Source organism: Zingiber officinale, chromosome 1A (genome assembly GCF_018446385.1).
Source record: "Zingiber officinale cultivar Zhangliang chromosome 1A, Zo_v1.1, whole genome shotgun sequence".
Classification (NCBI taxonomy): domain Eukaryota; kingdom Viridiplantae; phylum Streptophyta; class Magnoliopsida; order Zingiberales; family Zingiberaceae; genus Zingiber; species Zingiber officinale.
Window position 1 is genome coordinate 119,273,000 of NC_055987.1, and position 8,368 is coordinate 119,281,367.

Here is an 8,368-nt window from a genome sequence, read left to right on the forward strand (position 1 = left end):
AAGTAACTAGATTTTGCAATATATTTAAGTTTGGTTTAATTTTTTAACACCAAAAAAATAGTCAAAATGACTTGTGGGAGACAAGTTGAATTTTTTAAAAATATAAAGTTAATCAAGTTTCACTTTTCAAGTGTGTAAAGATTTCCAAGCATATTTTACAAGAACTGAATAAGTTTAAATATGCTATATTCAACTTTTAAACTCAGGTTTAAAAAAATTAGATGGGATTTAAACTTTCAAGTTTTGCTATTAATTTCTCCCCCTGAACTTGATATCTTAAAATTAAACAGCTGTCTAACCAATTAGGTACTAACTAACTATCAGAAGATAATAGCTTTCACTTGGTTAGTCAGATTAAGGTCAGTGTATGACTTGACTGATTATCTTTAATCTGATTATTGTCTGATTTGTATTTAACATCCAGACTTATGCTGATGCACTGAAATAAGCATCTTAAGTCCATACAGTTAGCCTATGCATCTCACCCCTTTCTATGTTTGTCAAACACAAGCAAGGTAAGCCTAAGGTGCTGGTGAGATGCTCAAAAACTAGTCCTATGGATACATGCTTTCTAAGGATTCAAAACTAGTCTAAGGCCAAAACTGTTTTTGAAAATCTAAAAATGGCAAGTTTTGAAAACAAATAAATTTGACTTATACTTTGATAAAACCATTTTTGAAAGTATTTTTTTTTTTTAAAGAACCTAGTCTATTGAGCACATCCCTAATTTTCGTCGTAAGTTGCTAAATTCACTTTCAGGGAATGGTTTTGTAAAAATGTCAGCTAAATTTGATTTGGACTCAATGTACTTGAGTTCAATATCACCTTTAGTAACATGATCCCTGATGAAGTGGTGCCTAATTTCAATATGTTTGGTTCTTGAATGATGCACAGGATTCTTGGTTAGGTTAATTGAACTTATATTGTCAATTAATACTTTTACATTTGTGATATTTAAGTTGAAATCTTTTAGAGTATGCATCATCCATAATAATTGTGCAACACATTTGCCTATAGCTATGTATTCTGACTCAGTTGTAGACAGAGCAACACAATGTTGCTTTCTACTGAACCAGCTAACAAGTGATGAACCTAATAATTGGCATCCACCACTTGTACTTTTGCGGTCTAATTTGCATCCAGCATAATCTGAGTCAGAATACCCTATTAGTTCAAAATTATTTGTCCTAGGATACCAGATTCCTACATTTGTTGTTCCTTTAAGATATCTAAAAATTCTTTTAACTTGTGTCAAATGGGATTCCTTAGCACAAGTTTGGTATCTAGCACACATACTAACTGCAAATAAAATATCAGGTCGGCTTGCAGTTAAGTACAGTAGGCTACCTATTGCACTTCTATAATGTTTTAAATCAATTGGTTTTCCATTTGGGTCACTATCTAAGATTGTGTTTACTGCCATCAGTGTTTTTATTTCTTTTGTATTTTCCATTCCGAATTTTTTAAGTAATTCCTTGGTGTATTTATGTTGAGAAATATAGTTTCCTTCATTTGTCTGTTTGATTTGTAATCCTAAGAAATAGGTTAGTTTTCCCACTAAGCTCATTTCAAATTCTTTTTCCATTAGATTAATAAATTCTTCTAAAAATTTTGAATTTGTTGAGCCAAATATTATGTCATCTACGTATATTTGTGCAATAAAAATGTTTGTATTTAATGATTTAACAAACAAGGTTGGGTCAATTTGACCTTGTTTGAATCCTTTAGATGTTAGGTAAGATGTTAGCCTCTCATACCACGCCCTGGGTGCTTGTTTAAGTCCATATAGGGCTTTCTTTAATTTAAAAACATAATCAGGGTGTTCTAGACTTTCAAAACCAGGAGGCTGACCTACATAAACTTCTTCTTTGATTAGTCTATTAAGAAAGGCAGACTTAACATCCATTTGGTATAGTTTGAATCCCTTATGGGCTGCATAATTTAGTAGCATTCTAATGGATTCTAATCTGGCTACTGGGGCATATGTTTCATCATAGTCAAGTCCTTCAACTTGACTAAATCCTTTGGCAACCAGCCTAGCCTTATTTCTAGTAATTTCTCCAGTTTCACTTAGTTTGTTTCTGAATACCCATTTTGTTTCTATTATTTTCTTATTCTTGGGTGGTGGGACTAGGTCCCAGACCTCATTACGCTCAAATTGGGCTAGTTCTTCTTGCATAGCTATAATCCAATCTGGGTCTAGTAGGTATTCTTTCACAGTTTTGGGTTCAATTTTTGAAATTAATGAAATTTGACATAGGTTTCTAAAAGATGATCTGGTTTGAACTCTTAAGTCTGGGTCACCAATTATTTGATCAGTTGGATGATTTGGGTTTACCCTTATTGTTCTAGGAGGTTGATGCTCTTGATGGTGTTCCTCTTCTTCATGACTTAGAGTTTGGTTGGTTTCTGGAACAAACTCAGGTGGTTGTGTAGGTTTTATGTCTTGTTTAGTTTCTTTAAATTTTACATTAGTAGTTTCTTCAATTTTTAATGTAACCTTATTATAAATTCTGTAGCCTCTACTGTTTAGGGAATATCCCACAAAAATTTCATTTTCAATTTTAGAGGTGAATTTTCCTAAGTGTTCTCTTGTATTTAAGATAAAAACTGGGCACCCAAATACCTTAAAATATTTTATGTTTGGTTGTTTATTATAAAATATTTCGAAAAGCGTTTTGTTATGATTTTTATTTATTGTTGTTCTGTTCTGTACATAGCAGGCTGTACTAACGGCTTCTGCCCAAAAGTATTTAGGTAGGTTGTACTCATTTAACATTGTTCTAGAAGCTTCAAGTAAGGTTCTATTTTTTCTTTCTACAATTCCATTTTGTTGGGGGGTTTTAGGGCATGAGAACTCATGATGGTAACCGTTTTCTAGACAAAAACTGTTAAAGTTGTGATTTTTAAATTCTCCCCCATTGTCACTCCTAATTCTTTTAATTTTAATATCTTTTTCGTTTTCAATCTGTTTGCAAAAATTTGTAAAAATTTCAAAAGTTTCATCTTTATGTTTTAAGAATTTTACCCAAGTAAACCTAGAATAATCGTCTATAATTACTAAACAATATAAGTTTCCATTTATGGATTTGACTCCATGGGAGTCAAAAAGGTCTAAATGTAGAAGTTCTAAGATTGAGTTAGTTTGTGGTTGATTTGTTTGTTTGTGGGTTGATTTAGTTTGTTTACCTTGTTGACAAGCATTACATATGGTTGAATCTAAGTTAGGTAACTTTGGTAAGCCTTTTACAAGTCCATTTAGTTTACTTATATTTCTAAAGTTGGTGTGAGACATCCTCCTATGCCATAACCAAGTTTCTTCTTTTTGTGTTAAATAACACTTAATGGAAGAAATGGTTAAGTTGATGACATAGATGTTGTCTTTTCTAAAACCTTTTAGGCTTATGGTAGGATTATCTAGATGTTTGATTGAACATTCTGTAGATAGAAATTTGACCTTATACCTAGTATCACACAATTGACTTATACTTAGAAGATTATATTTAAAGTTTTCAACAAGTAAGACATTTGTAATTATAAAGTCTAATTTTAACTCAATATTACCTATACCAATTACCTTGAGTTTGCCGTTGTTTCCGAAGGCAACTGTTCCTAGGCTTTTGTAAGTGAGTTTAGTGAACTTTGTGTGATCTCCAGTCATATGTTTGGAGCAACCACTGTCCAAAATCCACTTGGTTTCCTACAGTAAGTAGGATTAAAGTTAGTCTTTTGAGCATGCATTGTTTAAGTTTAAAATTGGTTTAAGTTTAAGTTAAGATTAAAATTTTGAAATTAATTTTTAAGTTTAAAAAATTTGAAATTAATTTTTAAGTTAAAATTAAAATTTTAAAATTAATTTTTTAAGTTAAAATTAAAATTTTGAAATTAATTTTTAAGTTTAAAATTTTGAAATTAATTTTTAAGTTTGAAATTAAAATTTTGAAATTAATTTTTAAGTTTAAAATTAAAATTTTAAAATTAATTTTTAAGTTAAAATTAAAATTTTGAAATTAATTTTTAAGTTTAAAATTTTGAAATTAATTTTTAAGTTAAAATTAAAATTTTGAAATTAATTTTTTTTAAGTTTAAAACTAAAATTTTGAAATTAATTTTTTAAGTTTAAAATTAAAATTTTGAAATTAATTTTTAAGTTTAAAATTAAAATTTTGAAATTAATTTTTAAGTTAAAATTAAAATTTTGAAATTAATTTTTAAGTTTAAAATTAAAATTTTGAAATTAATTTTTAAGTTTAAAATTTTGAAATTAATTTTTAAGTTTGAAATTAAAATTTTGAAATTAATTTTTAAGTTTAAAATTAAAATTTTGAAATTAATTTTTAAGTTAAAATTAAAATTAATTTTTAAGTTTAAAATTAAAATTTTGAAATTAATTTTTAAGTTAAAATTAAAATTTTGAAATTAATTTTTAAGTTAAAATTAAAATTTTGAAATTAATTTTTATGTTTTAAATTAAAATTTTGAAATTAATTTTTAAGTTAAAATTAAAATTTTGAAATTAATTTTTAAGTTTAAAATTAAAATTTTGAAATTAATTTTTAAGTTTGAAATTAATTTTTAAGTTTAAAATTAAAGTTTTGAAATTAATTTTTAAGTTAAAATTAAAATTTTGAAATTAATTTTTAAGTTAAAATTAAAATTTTGAAATTAATTTTTAAGTTTAAAATTTTGAAATTAATTTTTAAGTTTGAAATTAAAATTTTGAAATTAATTTTTAAGTTAAAATTAAAATTTTGAAATTAATTTTTAAGTTTAAAATTAAAATTTTGAAATTAATTTTTAAGTTTAAAATTTTGAAATTAATTTTTAAGTTTGAAATTAAAATTTTGAAATTAATTTTTAAGTTTAAAATTAAAATTTTGAAATTAATTTTTAAGTTAAGATTAAAATTTTGAAATTAATTTTTAAGTTAAAATTAAAATTTTGACTTTAAAATTTAAGCCTTATTCATCTCACCCGATCTATATTATCAATCAGGGAATCCTATGATTTTGTGAGATGAAATTGGTTTGATTACCGAGTTTTGGTTTAACTTGTGTTAGATTCAGACTTAGCTTTGGTTTCCACAAATAGGCATTCTTCGGATAAACTTCTAAGCTTGGTGAGTCACATGGGCATCATTAGAAGTAACCAACCTTTCGAGGTTTTCCGAATAGACTTGGATCTGGAACCTACATGCTGATGCTCACGATTTCGATAGTCATACCAGTGATTTGGAGGAGATCTCTCGAAAAGTATTTAGTGCTCATTTCGGTCAACTCTCCATTATCTTTCTTTGGTTGAGTGGGATGTACTTCCATGGCGCCCGTTTTTCAAATTATGAAGCATGGCTAAGTGATCCTACTCACATTGCACCCAGTGCCCAGGTAGTTTGGCCAATAGTGGGTCAAGAAATATTGAATGGTGATGTGGGTGGGGGTTTCTGAGGAATACAAATAACCTCCGGTTTTTTTCAAATTTGGCGAGCATCTGGAATAACTAATGAATTACAACTTTATTGTACCGCCATTGGGGCATTGGTCTTTGCATCGTTAATGCTTTTTGCCGGTTGGTTCCATTATCATAAAGCCGCCCCAAAATTGGCTTGGTTCCAAGATGTGGATCCACGGAACTTAGTACTAAATCTTGGTCTAACTGGTTAGGATTCGTTTAAGGGTAGCTTCGGTCAGTTCCACTTGGCCAAATGCACCAGATCGAAGTCATATCTTTCTAGACATGCGATGCCCAAGCTTCCCTAACGTACTATCATCCAAAAAACTTCACCAGTACCATGAGTCAAGTTAAACTTGGTCTCTTTTTAACTAATTCTAATTACCCTGCCGGGATAGTTTGTTTTGGGTTACCCTGTCGGGTAGGTTAGTTTTGGAGGTGCCAGCTATTCTGGAGCCTCCCCCTGAATTATTGGCCATTAATTTAGATTTTGGTTTTAGGTTTGTGTCGATTCTTTTTATAGTTATGGTTAACTTGGTGATAATTTTGTTGATTTTTAAAATGTTTAGATTTTGAATTTGATTTAGGTTTGTATTTTGGATTTTGGTTTGGTTTATTCGATTTTATATAATGTATTTTTTCTTTAGGTATATAATATTGATTAAGTCCTACTTGCGTGGTCAGACACGCTTTCGGAACCCAAGCTAGATTGGTTGATTTATATTGGGTTATTAATGATTTGAAGGTTTTATTTGAATTCGACTTATATCCTAGTCCGGTTTTATTATAACATGCTTTTTGATTATTTAGGATTAAGTCTAGATTTTTTGATCTTGTTGTGAATTTTTCTAACATTTCTTTTAAATTGTTAATCTCATTTTTTAGTAATAAATTTTCTTCCTCAAGTGTTAGATCTTGAGTTGGATTTGAATTTATGATTTGTTCCTTGAGGTTTTGATTTTCCTCAAGAAGTGATTTGTTTTCATTTTCTGATTTAGTTAATTTACTATTTAAGCAGGAAATTATTCTAAAAAATTTTTTGTTTAAATTAAAGTATACCTCATTCGGGCCTTCGGAAACGAGTACGGACTCGTGGCTTGTTTCGGGTTCAGACCCGTCTTCATCTTCCGATTCGTTTTCTGTTTCAGCTTCGCGGGCTATCAGTGCGAGGTGGCTCTGATGTTTCTGCTCTTCTTCCTCCGATTCGTCCGAGGAGTCGTCCCACGTTGCTTTGAGTGCCTTCTTTTTGGTTGGCTTTGATTTGTCGAACTTTAGTTTTGGGCATTCATTCTTGTAGTGTCCCTTTTTATTGCAGCCGTAGCAAGTGACGTTCTTTTGTTCTGAGGGAGAGCTGATCTTTTGAAGGTCCTTTTTGCTGAAGCTCCTCTTTCTCCTAGTGAACATTTTTCTTATCAAGTTCACCAGGTGTTCTTCATCTTCGGAGTCTTGGTCGGCGTCTTCTTCAAATTCAGGCTTGCTTTTCTTGGAGGAACCTGCAAATAAAGCTACACCTTTCTCGGCTCCAGCATTAGTTTGTTCGTGTAATTCTAATTCACAGAAAAGCTCATCCAATTTTAATTTAGAAAGATTCTTAGAAATTTTGTAGGCATCCACTATTGATGCCCACAAACTATTACGTGGAAAGGCGTTTAATGCGTACCTTATCAAGTCTCTGTTCTCCATCTGGTGGCCTATCGCATGGAGCCCGTTGAGGATGTCCTTGATCCTCGCGTGGAGTTGATTCGCTGTTTCTCCTTCCTACATTTTTATATTAAAAATTTTATTTAAAAGCAGGTCTCGTTTTGTTACCTTAGCGTCTCTTGTTCCTTCGTGCAGCTCGATCAGTTTGTCCCACAGTTCTTTAGCGTTTTTGTGTGGACCGACTCTGTTTAGCTCTTCTCTTGTTAGTCCGCACTGTAGAGTGTTGATCGCTTTGTTTTCTGTTGACGCCTTCTTCTTCAAGTCAGCTGTCCATTCTTCAGGATCCAGTATATTCCCGGAGGTGTCTGTCGGAATTTTGTAAGGTCTCGTAATGCTCATCCACTGGTCAAAGTCAGTTTTGAGGTAGACCTCCATGCGCTTCTTCCAGTAAGGGAAGTCGTCCCCGTTGAAGAGTGGAGGTCGCACTGTGCTGAATCCTTCTTGTTGGGACATTCTGTGCACAGGTAAATAACCAAAAAATATCCCAAGACTTGGTCTTGGATTAGTAGTGCGGGAAGAGAGAGAAAAAAAACTAGATTCGTGTTGCACTAATTTAAATTGATTAGAGAAATATTAAGTTAACGAAACACCAATTTAAAATCAATTAAAAAAAACAAAAGAAAATTCACCCCCTGTCTGATTGGTGGTTGCACCAAATCAGAGCGGTACCCGCTCTGATACCACTTGTAGGACCGTTAGAGTCGATAGAGGGGGGGTGAATATCGATTCGAAAAAGACGAGTATAAACGCAGCGGAAAAGTAAAATAGACACAGATGTTTTTACTTCGTTCCAAGCCTGTGACGACTCCTACTCGAAGGCCCGTGGTCCTTGACCACTTTCGTTGGGCAATCACTAACAAGTCGAAATATGATTACAGAATGAGTACAGGAAATGCAAGTGAAAATAAAGCAATACCGACAAGGAAATTAAATAAAAACCGAAGTAGCACTTTGTCGGAACTTTGTTGGCGTCGCACTGAACGTCGAGCAGCAAGACCAGCAGTAGAAGAGTTCTCAGCTTGATTGAATTCATCTGAAGCTCCTGTCTGGGGCTTCTTTTATATGCTGTTCCAGGCGCCTGGATCCCTTCCGGGCGCCTGGAATGTGACGTAGCTGCACAAACCATGATGCTCCACGTGGCGACGACTCGGCTGGATAGAATTCGCCTTCCGGGCGCCCGGACCTCCGGGCGCCCGGACCACCTTGTTTCAGAAAACTC